Source organism: Eurosta solidaginis, chromosome 4 (genome assembly GCF_040869045.1).
Source record: "Eurosta solidaginis isolate ZX-2024a chromosome 4, ASM4086904v1, whole genome shotgun sequence".
Taxonomy (NCBI): domain Eukaryota; kingdom Metazoa; phylum Arthropoda; class Insecta; order Diptera; family Tephritidae; genus Eurosta; species Eurosta solidaginis.
In genome coordinates this window covers 204,654,795-204,671,262 of record NC_090322.1, presented here as the reverse complement: position 1 = coordinate 204,671,262, position 16,468 = coordinate 204,654,795, and the positions used below count along the sequence as shown (strand labels likewise).

The 16,468-nt window shown below is 35.6% G+C and overlaps 1 protein-coding gene across 1 annotated transcript in view; it reads left to right on the top strand.

Moving 5' to 3' along the window:
• Positions 1–15,449: 15,449 nt before the first annotated feature.
• Tlk (Tousled-like kinase) overlaps positions 15,450–16,468 on the top strand; it is a 33,574-nt gene continuing 32,555 nt past the window's right edge. Inside the window, exon 1 of the mRNA XM_067784639.1 lies at positions 15,450–16,087. The gene's annotated coding sequence lies outside the window, so the exon portion shown is untranslated. The remainder of the gene's footprint in view (positions 16,088–16,468) is intronic.

The window sequence follows — 16,468 nt, the reverse complement described above, 5'->3', positions numbered from 1 at the left end:
GCACGATCGTTGGCTAAGTAGCTGTCTCTGTGGTTATACTGCTGGCTGTCGGGCTGGCAGACTGCCTGTTTGTTAGTCGCTCATTTTGCACAAGTTGAGGCGTTAGGCACATGCCTATGCATACATACCATAAATATATCTTTTCTTCAATTGCCACATTTACTTGATTTGGCTGATCGCTCTTACGGTTTGTTACAATGTTTTTTGTTTTAGTTGATACTGATTTTGTTATGTTGTGTAGCTTTTCTTATCGTATACTTATTATTTTACTTATGCGCCTATGTAGATACATAACTTATTTTTGCTGCTTGTGCTTTATATTGGTATTGTTTTCTTTTTGTTTAATTTTTTGTTGATATTTTATCATTTTTCTGCTTCTTAATGTTAATTTTTCGTTTTATGTAGTGTTTTTTATTTTATTTTTTATTTTAAGTTTTATAGCCGTTAAATCGCAATGTTGGCTGCCGTTGTCAAAGTAGCGACACCGACAGCTCTGGCACATTTTGTGTGGAAGTTTGTGAATGCACTCGCTTTTGCTCGCTCGCCCGCTTGTTTTGTGCTGCTTGACTCTTTGGAGGAGACTGGCACTTACTAGGCGGCTGCGATTTGTGACTGACTGGAGCTGCGCCGTTTTCTTGTTGTGGTGTAGCCATGGCGAGTTTATTGAACTTTGCCGTGTAAGAAAATCATTTAACAACAACTACGAGAAAAACAATAAGAAAATGCGCAAAGCATAATGTAAGCCAAATCAGTTGCATACATACATATGTACATGCAGACGTACTTCTCGTCTTGTTTGTTTTTTGCTTTATCGTGCATACCAGTTTACTTAGCAAAACTTAAGCTTACTTTAAGTGTGGCAATGCGTTAAATTAGCTAAATTTTATTTTACATGATCAGCTTCCATGCGAAATGCGAAAAAAAAGAAATGCTAAAAAGTAATACAAAGAAAAAAATTTGTTTTTGCTATCGAAATAAAATTTAGTTAGCTTACCTGACCGCCTGTGTGCTTAGAAATCGCATTAATGATGAACACATTCAGGTCACTTTCCCCAGAAAAGAAAAGTCGGCGATTTTTCCACTTGAGTGAGAACAATTTTCAAATTTTATATTACAGTTAATTTGAATTTAAATCTGGAAAGTTAAGAATAGCGCTTACCTAATATTCTGAGACAGGAGCTCAATCAGCATTAAAATAGGTTCAATTACTGTATACATATATGTACATATGTATATGCAGGTGTCTATGCTCATCATGTTTTTTCTTAAAGAAAAATAGTGTGTGGAATTGCGATAATGGGTGGGTATCCAACCTCCATCTTTACCCCCACGTTCCTACTGAATGGTCTTGTTGTTTGGTTACTGTGACTCCAGCAAGTGCATCTCAGTAACAACAGAATTGCTTTATGTTAATGACTTAAAAAAATGTATGTACATATGTATATATATATTAGGGCGGGTCAAATTATATGTGGAAAAATGGGGATACAAAAACTTCAGGTGCGCATTCAGTTTCTGAATCTATGGGTCCTACTTAGTAATATTGTCCATGGGACCATAGGTCTGAAATGAATTTCGAGCCTCCCTAATTTTGTTAGAAAATTTTATATCTCAATCCGAATCCGAATTTGACATTTATTTTCATGTATTTTAGTTGTGAGAGCCGCTATTCGGTGCCTTTTGAACAATAAATTTGACCTACCCTACTATGTACGAGGATCGCTTTAGAAGTACCTGTTCATAAACTTCTTTCAATTCGTCTTAATATGAACCTTAATATAAATTGCACACTTATTTTCAACCTTTGCGGCAGTGTATCACTTAATAAAGCTAGAGGTGATCTGACATTTATAAAGCGATAATCTAAAGAATTTATCAAACATTATGTAACTTAAAGCAAGTGTGCTCATGAAATGTGGCTTATAAAGCCTTAAGCTTAGTATCCATATCAAAAGAAAAGAAAAAAAAAGCTCTGGAAAAATTTCGTTTTTCCAGTAGTATCCACCAGGGGAACCCTAGTTTCTACAAGTAAGTCTCATTTTTCCTTTAGCAACGACTTTGTAAAAACACAGTCCATTACTGTTCTTTTTCTCTTGTTGAATGTATTCTCTTTTATTTAAGCGGCTGTTCACTTCGTATATGTAAATTTTGACAAAGGGAAGGCCAAATTTTCTTGGCCACAACTATTTTACTCAAAAGAAAGAACACTCACTTTTTTCTTGAGCGTTTTCTTATAATGTGGATTCCGCGCTTTTCGACATGAAATAACATGAAACAACAACAGCCTTGTCTACATTACAAAAATTATATTTTTTCATCCAAAAGTATTTAGCTACAGGAAGATCAACAATCCACAGAAACAAATTATTCGTACGAAATATGTCCCTTTGGTCGAATGTAATCGATTGTAATACCGTTTGCTTTGAAAGTACGCCATGACGAAGTCAACGCAATTCAAACTTTGAATGCATGGTTTGAAAATATTGTTAGTTACTCAAACGCAGGTAAAGTGAAGTTGTTGTGATCCATACGAAGCCGTTGTATCGTACTTTCTACTAAGTTAGTTTGACCGGATACTTCGATGCGGTTCAATAACTTGGAGCTTCTAGGTTCAAGGCTCGGGTAAAGCATAATCAATCACCTGAGGTAAAGTTTTTCATTAATTTTTCCAAAAGGGGCTTTTCGGCCGATAAATAAAAAGACAAAAGTTTTTGTTTTTTCTTATTCTCCTACGCGTTTCGATGTTTTTTAAAACATCTTCATCAGGGAGTCTCATTTATTCTAGTAAAACATAAAACGTAAAAACAAACATTAAAAAGTTATTAATAATAATAATAATTAATTTTGATAAAATTTAATAGCCTTAAATGTTGCAATTAATTAGATTTGTTGAGCTGAAAGGCCGCGGTATTGAAAAAAAACTTCCTTTTGGTTTGTTTTATATTCATAAATTTAAATTTTAATCGACCACCGTGGTGTGATGGTAGCGTGCTCCGCCTACCACACCGTATGCCCTGGGTTCACACCCCGGGCAAAGCAACATCAAAATTTTAGAAATAAGGTTTTTCAATTAAAAGAAAATTTGTCTAAGCGGGGTCGCCCCTCGACAGCGCTCCGAGTGTATTTCTGCCATGAAAAGCTCTCACTGAAAACTCATCTGCCTTGCAGATGCCGTTTGGAGTCGGCATAAAAAATTTAGGTCCCGTCCGCTCGGAAGCTCGGCCTTAGATCTCTTCAGAGGTTATCGCGCCTTACATATATTTATTTATATATTTTAAATTAAAATTTATGAATATAAAACAAACCAAAAGGAAGTTTTATTTAATACCGCGGCGTTTCAGCTCATAAAATAATAATAATTAATAACTTTTTAATGTTTGTTTTTTCGTTTTATGTTTTATTAGAATAAATCAGACTCCCTGATGAAGATATTATAAAAAACATCAAAACGCGTAGGAGAATAAGAAAAAACAAAAGTTTTTGTCTTTTTATTTATCGGACGAGAGGCCCCTTTTGGAAAAATGAATAAAAATTATACTCTGGCCCAAAATCACTAATAGTAAAGTTTTTATTATTAGCGTCGACTCTCGGCAGTGGTATAGCAAATAGTCCGAGTGTATTTCTGACATGTAAAGCTTATCACCGAAAATGCATCTGCCGGTCGCTTTTAATCTGAATTCCTTTTGAACCGAAGCGTTTTTAGGCATTTGCTAAACATGTTCTAGACAATGTTGCTTCACCACCTTACAGAAGATTTAGACCAAGCTTCTTGTCAAATTTGCTTTATGATACCCTAATTTTACCTTCAAATTGGTAGGAAACATTGTCTCAATGGCAACTCCGGAATTTGCTTTTCATGCAAACATCATAGGGGTTGCCAAACCTCGTGCGCAATGATATCTTACTGGGACTTAAGAGACTGCCAAACATATGTAATTAGTATCTTCCCATTCTCTGATGTTACATCGTGCAGGCAACATATTTCAATTGTTAGATACACATACATTTCCAACACAGTACGATTTTGATATATCGTTTTTGAGGCACACATTGGGGACGAGCTTTTCAAAACCACCTACATATCACAAATATTAACCGATTTTAATCATTTTTGTACAGAAATTTTTGTAATTGAATTCTGAAGAGACACACATCGCCCGATTTTTTAAATTAATTAATTAAAAAAAAAAGAAAAAAAAAACAATTTTGAAAATGTTCTTTAAAAAAATGTTTAAACAAATTAGTTTTGCAAAACGAGTGTCAAATTTCAGATTAGCAATACCTACTATCTCTTAAAGTATATATTATTCTCTTAAGTATTGAGCAAAAATTGTATGTCACGAAAGTGATATATACATAAATACGTATTATAATATAAAGTTCTGCAAAGAATAGGCTATTTTGCAAAAAATTGTTTAATAAACAAATTAATTTGAAGAATCAAGCGATGTGAGTCTCTTCAGAATTCAATTACGAAAATTTCTGTGTAAACATTGTTGCAATCGGTTGATTTTTCGAACCTGTAAGTGGGTTTGAAATTAGTGCTTAATCCCCAATGCGAGGCAGCGTTCCAAAATGCTTTCTAAGATCTACACCTTTTCCAACAGAAAAACACAAATTTTAAATAAGATTGTGAAATTTGCAAAAAGGTTTATTCAGAAAATCGCAATTATCAAAATACATTTATGTTGTTCTGAATTACATTTGAATGAATTTAATTTGTATTTATACTTTTCTGAAATACATTTGTGCTCTTCTGAAATACTTTTGCGCTCTTTTTCTTCTTTTAAGTGCGGTCTTGGTATACAGAGTTTTTGAAATGTAAAGCAAAGCAAAAGTTGAGATGAATTTTCAATTAGAAACAAGTTTTCTTAGCAGTAGTTTGACAAAAACTTCGAGTGTATTTCTGCCATGAAAAGCTTCTCAGTGAAAATTCACCTGTGATGCGAAATTGAAAAGGAGCACGCGCGACGCAAATTGGAAATGCAGCTCGGCCTCGGAGGTAAATCGCGCCAAGTATTTTTAATTTATTTTGTATGATAAGGTCATACTCAAAGTCTGACTCGATTGGTTCTTTTTAAATGGACGCTAATGGGTTTCATGCATCGACACATACATATTATTATTACACTTTGCGACAAAATCAACTTTTTTTCTGGGTATTACACCAAACCCACTTTTTTGTAGAGATTGAGGCTTAAGTAGACAAAGTACTATCTCCGTTTTTCGAACTTAGCCTCCAAAAAATAGATATCGGCTGTCGAAATTTAATTTTTTTTGTTAACGCGTTCAGCAAACTAAAAAAGTAAAAATGTGGTCCGCTCGCTTCCCTTATTTGAAGGGCTGAATTCTTTTTTTGAGAAATTTAGTATAACAGCTGTTATACGAGGTGAGAAGTCAGATAGTCCCGTGATAGTGGCTACTACTTTCATGTCTGAACATACTCTCCACTGGAATTGCTCTCACTGTAGTTTTTCGAAAAAAGAATTCAGCCATTCAAATAAGAGAAAAAGGCGGACCACGGCCATATTTTTACTTTTTTAATTTGCTGAGATAGTATTTTGTCTTCTCAAGCCTCAATCTCTACAAAAAAGTGGGTTTGGTCCATACCCAGCCGGCTGTTGCACATTGTTATATGTATATGTTTTCCGTCGCATTTGCAAGGGCATAATAAAATAATGCAGGTTTAACAACAGGCTTTTTCAAATCCATATGACATCAATACTGTCCATCAATAAAATATATCGAAGATGTCGTTTAACAGTACCACAGGACTTTCATAGCAATCCTCGTATGTAAGTATGTGGAAGCGTATAGAATGTGTTATAAGCAGAATTATGTGCATAAGTACACACACAGCTACCTCTTTATGGATTTTCTTGCATGCCATGTTATGCGCAGTGCATCCACTAAAGTTTTTCAAAGGTTACTCATCTCAACCCATTTCGCCGCTCGTTTACTCTCCTATTACTTCATGGGCTCCAATAGCACGACAGCCAACCTAGAAATTGGTTTAACGGTTGTGCGCTTGTTGGCTGCTCGATTGGATGGCTGGCTGCTCTGTTTGTCCGCTTGTTTCGTTATAGACGCATCGCACCCAGGTCAGCCCAGCAGCCCGGTTACCAGAGTTGCCTTATGCTTTTTTGACGACTTTAGGGGGCTGATTGTAGCGTACAAAATCCACCTTCCATTGGGATTCTGCTAGTGTGTATTTGTAGTTGCATGCAAAGGAGCATAAGATGCCATACCTACATATTTATGCAACAGAATATTTGCAGCTTTATACTTCTAACAGCTAACAAGACTGGTTTTTTTGTTTCTATTTCCTTTTATTTCACAAACTTTTTTTGTTTGTTTAATTTTTCGCCTTTCGTTTACTTTTTTGGTGAATAAAAATTCGCACGAAGCTCGTAACGAGTGCATATTTCTATGTACATACATACATATATATATGTATAACTAAATGCCTACATACATACGCATGCATTTAAAAAATGCACAAGCTTCGGTATATTTGCACGATGACGACTTTGTCCTTTTTCTTCCCTGTTGCTTTATGCTGTTTCGTATTCAATTCAGTTTTTATTAAATTTTTCGTTCACTTATGTACATACATATTCATCACACACAAATCAGTATCTACCCATGTATGATAAATACATTTTTTCATTTCACTTTTGTATCTTTGCTTTAGTTTGCATTTAATTTCGTTCACTTAGCTCAACCTCACCCGCGCACTTCATTTCGCAACACACACGCACACACGCTGTTAACTGCAATTTGTATTGTCTCGAACCGTCATCGATAAGACTAAATAATTCGCTGCGTGTATGTCGGCTGTCAACAAACCAACCAGCCAACCATTCTGTTACTCGTTACTATAAAAGCTGTGCGCCTGGTATCAACCAAACAAGTCGTTGCCAGCAAGCTCAACAACCGACAACGAGTCCAACCAACGGACAAACAACGTTCGTCCCATCGTTTATTGGGTGTTTAAAGTCATATCAGGTGCTGCTGGTTGTGCACAATTGCCATCCTAAACTTCTTTCTCGGACCAAAATACATAAAAAAAAAGTACCAAAATTTAACAAATGATTCAGTACTTTTACTACCTTGTGCGCAATATTGTGATCGTTTTTCAAATAGCTTAGCGACGGTGAACGGGGGACTGGAAACTTCGAACATCTAGTGCACGCATCAAATATCCTCATATTCGCAACAAATTTTAGCCATAGATACGATAATAGAACTACTAAGTGGCGTTGAGATCCACATACATATTTGCATAATCATCATCATTGGCGCTCAACCATCAGTGATTTCGTAACAAGTCACGCCGGCTATCCCTGTTTTGCGAAAACTAACGCCAATTCGGAGCACCACTGGAGGTCAAGTGTTCCACCACCTGCCTCCGCCAACTGAGTGGAGGTCTCCTCTTCCACTGCTTCCGAACTGCATTGAAATTCTATCTTGGCGGGAGCGTCTTCGTCCATACATATAACATGACCTAGCCAGCGAAACCTTTGGACTTTTACTCGCTGTTTTATCTTCATATCTGTGTGAAGCTCATCATTATACCACCGTCGATACCCGCCCTCTGCATCAATTATAAATGTAAGGCGCGATAACCTCCGAAGAGATCTAAGGCCGAGCTTCTCTTCCAATTTGCGTCGTGCTCCTCTTGATTTTCCCTACAAATTGGCCGAACGGGACCTACATGTTTTATGCCGACTCCGAACGGCATCTGGAAGGCAGATGAGTTTTCACTGATAGCTTTTCAATGCAGAAATACACCCGGAGCGCTTGCCAAACACTGCCGAGGGGCGACCCCGCTTAGAAAAATTTTCTTCTGATTGAAAAACCTTATTTCTAAAATTTTGATGTTGCTTTGCCCGGGGTGCGAACCCAGGGCATACGGTGTGGTAGGCGGAGCACGTTACCATCACACCACAGTGGCCGCATCAATGAGAGGTCCATAAATATTCCGGAAAACTTTCTTTCGAACACTAAAAGAGCCATCTCATCTTCTCTCCACACCGTCCATACATAATATACAGGCCTATACAGGCCATACATCAGGACAAGTATGAGCGACTTATAAAGCGTGTTTTTTGTTCGTCGAAAGCGGACTTTACTTTTCAATTGCCTACTCCGGCCTAAGTAGCACTTATTGACCAAAATTATTCTCCGTTTGAGTTCTTAGCTGACATTGTTTTCGCAGTTAATGCTCGTTTCCAGATATACGAAGGTCTTCACAGTCGCGAATCCCTATTCCTTCTTGCATGTCAACAAGTACTCCGTCTTGTCCTCATTTACGGTAGGACCCACTTTTTTACCTCTTTATCTAATCCAGAGAAAGCAGGGCTCACGGTGCGTTTGATAAGGCTAATAATACAAATATTTTCAGCAGTCGCTCTTATAGTAGACTGTGCCGTCACGGTTTAGTTCTGCTGCTAGAATTATCTTCCTGAAGTCTCGTTTGGTTTCGTATGGCTCGGAGAGAGAGGTTCTTCAAGGGGATTCAAGTGGTTGATATGCGCAATACAAAGCTTTATACCTTCAAAGCTTCCGCAACCCAATTGTCAACCTCATCTACGCGAGGGGAATCCTGTTACAAATATGAATGTATCATACACATATTTAGCAGGTGAGGCTCTGGCGACCCCAAGTTCCTCATGGAGCTAGGGGTGGGGCGGGATGGCCTAGTAGGTTTAATGGTTTAATATTTGCTTTGTTTCCCGAACGTACCGGATCTATGTATATCCGGCAAAGGACCATCAACATCGATAGCACTCCCCAAAACCTTCGGGGAGTGCCTTTGTGGTTAATACAACAACAGAGAGGTTCTTAACAATCCTTACGGAGTTGGTGGTTTTGCTCAATACCATTTGGCAGAGCTAACTTTGTAAGGAACTTAAATTCAGACAGCAATCACTTCGTTGACTTTGGGCTTCAGTCTTTGACATAATACCCTAGATAGAACCTTAAATGCGCTACTAAACAGGCTGATTCCGTCGTAATTAGCACAGTTGGTGGGTAAGCGTGGTAGCGATTATCATTTGCTAAAGATATTAGGACAAAAATACTATTTTTAATTCAACCGGCAAATACTAAAAATAGATCTGCAATATTCATAAGTATACCCACGTTAGCACATTCATAGAAAGAACAAAACCAGAAGAAAAACTAAGATGGCAATCCTAATTGACAGGCAACTACATTTTGCTACTATATTCTTGCAATGGTTTGCATGCGAGAAGATAGAACGAATTTTTCGCCTGATGTTTCCATGTTCATGAGAACTGCAGTATACGGATGCACGGACTTGTAATAAATATACATATGGATGGTGGGAGAAGCAGTGCAAGGTGTGGCAAAGTTGGTTTTTTTTTGGTATAAGAAAGTGCACTATGTAGTTTTGTGGCTTAGCAGCGAGCTAATGTGTGCGGAAATTTACGTCATAAGGTGGGTGGTAGGAGCAAAGAAAGCGACAGAGTATTCGTACCCGTACCCTGGGTGTACGATTCGAGGCACTGATTCGAACTTCATGCGATGTGATTATTTAATTTTTTGTTTAAAAAGTTGTATGCCGTTTACATTGCGCATATAAATTTTACTCCTCATCTTAACTGGAATAATAATCCTATGATTTTATTATTTTGCTATGTAATCGCTTCTCCTAAAGGTTAAGATTTAGCAAACGCATATGATTTTAAATCAGAGCAGAAAGAAGGTGATGGCGAGTAAATACTACAAGAAAAGTGGTTATAAACTAATGTATATATGTATCTTCACATGTATATAGGTACATATGTACACGTGTAGATAAACATACAAACATAAATTAAGTTTGCCAAATGCACGTTAACCGGTTTTCAGTCGCCAAAGCTCTTATAATAATACACATTTATTAAAGGCAAAGACAAAAAACTAACGAGTGCCTACGGATGTATATATGTATATATATATATTAGAGCGGGTCAAATTTTTTTCAATACAATATTAAGTAAATTACGTGGTAGGTATCGTGTCCAAAGAATAAACTTTGATAAAAATACACTGCCGTATACAACAGAATTATAGTATTTTACATTGAAATACATTGGCACATAAATTCTAATAATATAAACTGCTAGAGTTAAAAAAAAAAAGATTTTAAAAAATAACATAACATTACTTTTATTTTGAAAAATACGTTAAAATGGTCAATTCTAAGTAACAAATTATTTTTTAAATAAATCACATTAAAATTATAAAAATTGTGTTTTTTTTTGCTTATTACTTCAAAATATAGGTTTTTTTTTTGAAAATTTTTTTTCTTCTAAAACGAATTCGAAAAAAGAAAAACTTTCTAAATGAAAGTTCTTGGAAATATTCTGAACTTATTTTAGCTGTAAAGAAAAAAACATTCTTTCATAAGAAATTTGTTCAAAATGATAATATAGTAGTTAAAAGTTCATTTTAGGCTAATTTCTCATAATATAAGCCTGATATCTCTACTAAAATTCAAAAACACTAGATATTAATACAGATTCTGAAATGTACGTAAAATACCTTTAAACTAAGCCCAATATGATATTTTTCCTATAATTCTATCAAAAGCTATGAAGATTTTTTGGCCAAACCATAAATTCATGTGGCAAAATATCTATTTTGCAAAAGTCGGGACCTTGAAATTGGACTTACAGCTATGGTGTCTTCAAAAATTTTTCTTAGAATCATCCTGATAGAAAAAATCCATCCATAGAATTTGACCCACTCTAATATACATATGTATGTAGATATGTGCCTCCATACTGATGTAGATATGTATAATGTTCGAATTTAGGTACATAATTATAAGCACACATGTATATATGTAATTAACAGCTTAACAATAAATGAGTGTACATATGTATGTACATTAAGGTAGTCTTCAAAAATTAAACGAACGATATTTCTAGTCGCACCGCTTCAAACACTTACCCATCTGCATCAAGACCAAAAGTTACATGTTTTACTTACCTTTGGTTATTGTATTCTCAATTTTATGTATTAGATAAAAAACAACTTTCTTTTGAGTCTAACTGAACCCTGTGTGACACCCCATAGCCGTCTCCAATCGTGCTAAAATTTATGCAATATATCTTTAATCAAACTAAACCACGATGGTACAATCTACTATAAGAGTGCACAATTGCTGGCGTATGCCCTAACATACGCGCCATAGATCTGGATTCGATAAAGAGGCAAACAGTTGGTCTTGAAGTAAATGAGAACAACTCGAAGTACTTGCTGTCATTCACATTACTGTTGACTCTGTGAACCACCTTTAAGAGCGAATTGAAAATAGCTCTTGCTAACAAGTGCTTCTTTATACAGAGTGGGCAATCGAAAAGTACTGTCGTCTCTCGACGAATAAAAATCACGCTCTAAAAATCGTTTATCATACCTGTCCTGATCAGTGTTGCCAGGTGATGAAAAAAAAGAAGCTAGATTGGCAAAAAAAAGGTTAGAAAAAGCTAAATTTAGAAAAAAAAGCAGCTAAAAAAGGCCAGAAATTTTTTTGGTTAATTCATAAAATTTTTTGTATATTTTAGTTTAAACATTTGAAAATAAAAACTTATAAACATAACTTCTTGTTTGAAAACATATCAGGCACATTTTCCTTGACTAGCACATGGAATTACTTTATATGATTGCATATGTGTATATAAAAAAAAATATTACAAACTAATTATTTATATAAAATATTCCCCGTCTGAAGAATCAGAAGAGCTTAGGTCTGCGTATAAAGTTTCGCTATTTACCACAGATATGAGATCATCGGTAATTTCAAAATCATTACAACATTTAGAAAGGCGTTTTAACGAGCATCTAATATTAAGCAGCGCATTAAACATTTTAATTTTTAGTTTGTTCCTTAATTTAGTTTTCAGAATTTTCATGCCACTAAAAATTCTTTCAACCTCCGCGTTACTGAGTGGTAATACTAAAAAACTAAATATGAATTAGACAAGTTCTAAAAAAGGAGGTTCGTTTAATGCATTTTTATGTTCTCGTACTTCCGACCAAAATTCCATGGTGGAGTGTACATTTTTCCATTGTATAGTTATAAGTTTTCGCCACTGCAGCTCTATTAATGCTATTTGACTTGAAGTATAACTACACTTCTCTTTTTCAAAGTAAGAAAATACATCTGGCTTTGAAACTTTCAACGAATTTTCAGCAGAAAAAGAATTAATCTTTTGTAGAGAACTCATATTATTAGGTATTAGGTGTTCACAGGAACTATTGAAATTATTTTATTTTAGAAATTATTAAATATACATTCGGAGTAAAAAAGGCTAGAAAAAAGTCACGAAGCTAAACCCAAAATTTCGAGGCTAAAGGTAAAAACAAAAGGCTAAATCTAGCCTCGAAAAGGCTAACCTGGCAACACTGGTCCTGATGGATGGCTCGGTATCATGGATGGTGGCGAAAGAATATGCGATGACTATTGAAGTGCTCGAAAAAAAAAAGTTCTCCTGAAGATGTATCTATGGTCCGGTCCGTGATGCCGACGCCGAGTATCTAAGGAGGTATAATGATGTGCTCTATGAGCTTAACGCAGATATGAAGATAGTGCAATGAATACAAATCTAAAACCTTCTCTGGCTATGTCATGCGGATGGAGGAAGGCGATAAGGTCGAGAAAGTATTTCAATTAACACCGCCATTTGGAAGCAGAGGAAGGAAGAGACCGTCACTGAGCTGGGAGAGGCAGGTGGGTGAAGACTTGACACCTATTGGTACTCCCAATTGACACCAGTTATCGCGAAACAGGGATGGCTAGTGTTACTTGTTACGAAATGGCCAACATCGCTTAAGTGATCCAGTTAAAAAAGTATTAGGGTGTATGTATTTCCACTGTGTGATTGAAGTAGGTTTCGGATGTATGTAAATTCGATTACAGATGTAGAATATTATTACAGCTAGAGCATCGGGAATCCGCAGCCGAGATTGAAGTGATTTTCCATTAAGCTGCCAATACGAATTGAACCCAACACCTTCGGTGTGGTAGGCGGAGTATTCTACCAACCCACCGCGGCGGCCGCACTTATACATATAAAAACAAATAAAGATGTCTAAGTTCGGGTGTACCGAACATTATATACTCAGCGTAAGCTTCAATTGTACATTTCATTTCAGATAAATAACTTTTCTACATAACACGTGGCACCGCCCGTTTAAAAAAATGTCTCCCATTTCCTCTTACAATGAAACTTGATAAATGAAATATCATTGATTCAAAACTATTTTTTGCTAGGTTGTAGCTTATTGTTCTAGTCTACGACCCTTTTAAACTTGTTTTATATTTAAGTTGCAGTGGTCTTTAACCGATCCCGTCCATTTTTACTAGACATACTTTCTGCTATAAGGAAAATCTGTGTACCCAATTTTATTACGATTCGTTAAATTTTCTTCGAGTTATGGCTCCCGAAACATAGAAAATTGGTTAGGCATAAAAGGGGCGGTGCCACGCCCATTTTTTAAATTTGAAGTTTTTCCTATTTATTGTTATAAATCCACTTGGGGAAATGAAATACCATTGATATAAAGCTCTTTTTTGCAAAGATATAGCTTATTTTATTCGTCCACGACCCTTTAAAAATCTTCTATATAAAAGTGGGCGTGGTCCTTAACGGATTTCGTAAATTTTTCTTCAAAGCATTCCTTATAGTAAATCCTTGTCGGATTTTGTTACGATAGGTTTAACGATTTTTGATTTATGATTAATAATATTTGTAAAATTGATTTTATCACAAGTGGGCCCCACGCCTATTTAAAAAAAAAATTTTTTCTTCAAATTTCAAAGTCTCAATATCAGTCCACACGTGAAATTTCAACATTCTAGGTGTATTATTTTCTAAATAATCAAGTTTTATGTGTTTTCCATAATGTTATATATATGTATAATAAGTGGGCGTGATTATCATCCGATTTCGCTCATTTTCAATACCAATCTATTCTGGGTCCAGATAAGCTCGTGTACCAAATTTGGTGAAGATACGTATCTCAATATTTACTCAAGTTATCGTGTTAACGGACAGACGGACGGACATAGCTCAATCAATTTTTTTTTCGACACTGATGATTTTGATATATGGAAGTCTATATCTATCTCGATTCCATTATACCTGTACAACCAGCCGTTATCCAATCAAAGTTAATATACTCTGGGTGCAAAGCACGCTGAGTATAAAAATATCGACTAACGAATTTTCGAGTAAAATACCTTGGTAATTCTTTACTTTAGCTCACAACTGCTAAAACTCGTACAAAAATATTGGGAGTGGTGTCAAACGAATAGTAATATTTGCGCAAAACATCTTCCTGCGTTAGCGGTCTTCGGCCGCGCTTATAAAAATTTACCCTGACCGGTCCACCAATGGGGTGTGATCCAAATTAAATCCGTGCAAAATCCTTTTGTACACAACAATTTTTTCCTGTGTACAACAACCACATGAAAATTGCCAGATATTTGCAGTTAATCTCTGGACAGTATAAAATTTTCAATTTCCGCTTTCGGATTCGTTGTCCTGGGTCCAAAGCGCGTCTTTTCAAACCTTTCCCAATATTTTTTGACGAGTTTTTGCAGTTGTGATCTAAAGTGAAGAATTAGCAATACATTTTTTTTTGGTATTAGCAATACAATTTTTTTGTTCATTTGATACGCGCACCCGAATAGTATCGTTAGTAACCCGGATCTCGCACAGGCAAGCTCAAATTCCGGTGCCTCCAGGGGATATCCGGAATGTTGGCAGCCTTTGTATGAATAACATTCAATAGCGATATCTACATACATACATGTAGTACTGATGTAGTAAAAATTTATGTATGTATCTATAGATGCCTATACAAGTAATCTAATTTTGTGCTCGGCTTCATATATGTATGTATGTTTACACATATATGTATGTTCATGCAGATGTACATACTATGTACAATGACAACGAAAATAAGAACAAACATCCGTTAATAAATACATAAATTTTTTATATAAATATTCGGCAAATAACTCAGATCATTCCAAGTCGAATATGAATATGTAGCAGCTGCAATAACGACGTCAACGTCAACGCCGGTGCTTATATCGACTTCAGCGCCTATTTCATTGTAGCCATTCTATAGCAGCACATTCTCTAAACTAACCCAAACAAAGCAAACATTTTTAAGTTCAGTCGGTTAGTTGATTATTTTCGCTATGGTCGGTCGTTTATTGTGCGCCAGTCAACGAGTACGTTTTGCTAATTTCACCTTGGTACGCCTTGTCGTCAACGACAACAGACTTTACGTCGATCGTCGTGTCATATAAGCAGACTGTTAAACTGCCAATTACTTTGTTATATATGCATACATACATGTGTATTATACCATACAGTTGATAATGTATGTATGAATGTAAGTTTGTATTCTTGTATGTGCAGTTACTAAGTGCAAGATATTGAGACAATGTATAATCATACAAACAACAGCGACGCACAGCGCAACGCAACCAATTGAAAAAAAAGAAGAACCAAAAGCACAACAAAGCAAGCATAAGCAAAGGTACCCGAGTATCTTGACTGCGTTTGTATCTGTCAGTTTCGTTAGCACAGAGCGTTCATCGTGACGTGTTTAAAATCATTCAGATAATCGTTCAAAATATTTAGCAAAGAAAATTGAAAACAATGACAAAATAAAAGAGAAAAAACATAAAGGAATAAAAAAGATTTAAGTGAAAATCAAATAATTTACGGCAAGTCGTAAACAGCAGCAAATTACAAGCCGTTAATGTGAGATGAAAAGAGGTTATTTATATGTTAAATTTAATATATGCATGTGTGTATGCAGTGAAATTAAAAAATAGATACTTCAAATGTACTCGCATGGGTGAAAAGTAAACTAGAAGAAATAGTGAATGTTGTTTTTTTATTATTATTTTTTGATAAAAAATTTAAACGAATAGTGCAAACCAAAGTCATCACTAAATAGAGATAGGCGAGATAACAGCTGAACGAGTGAAAGAAAAACAGACGAGTGAAAAAAAATGTGTATGCATTCGGGAATGTGAGTGATGGAGAGCGTGAGTAAAATAAGCTGATTGATATCGTTATTAGGGCATAACACCCCATATATGTACATATGTATATTTACATATGTAGTTAAAGCATAAAAAAAAACTGCACCGTAAGAAAACAGTGCCAGTGTAAATAATACCACCGCACACAAGTGATACAATATTTAAATGGAAATTGATCGTTTCAAATTTAAATTTCTAGTTTTTCGGTAAATCTTTAACCTTCTGTAGACACACTGGGTTGTGAGTCACCCCACAAAATGTTTGCTGGGTTGTTGTTTGCTTATTTTTAACATCTGGAAATATACCGTTAGCTGTATTTTAGCAACTCAGATTTTAAGGCGGTGACACAATGACATTTTTCATATAGATGCGTTCAACACAAGC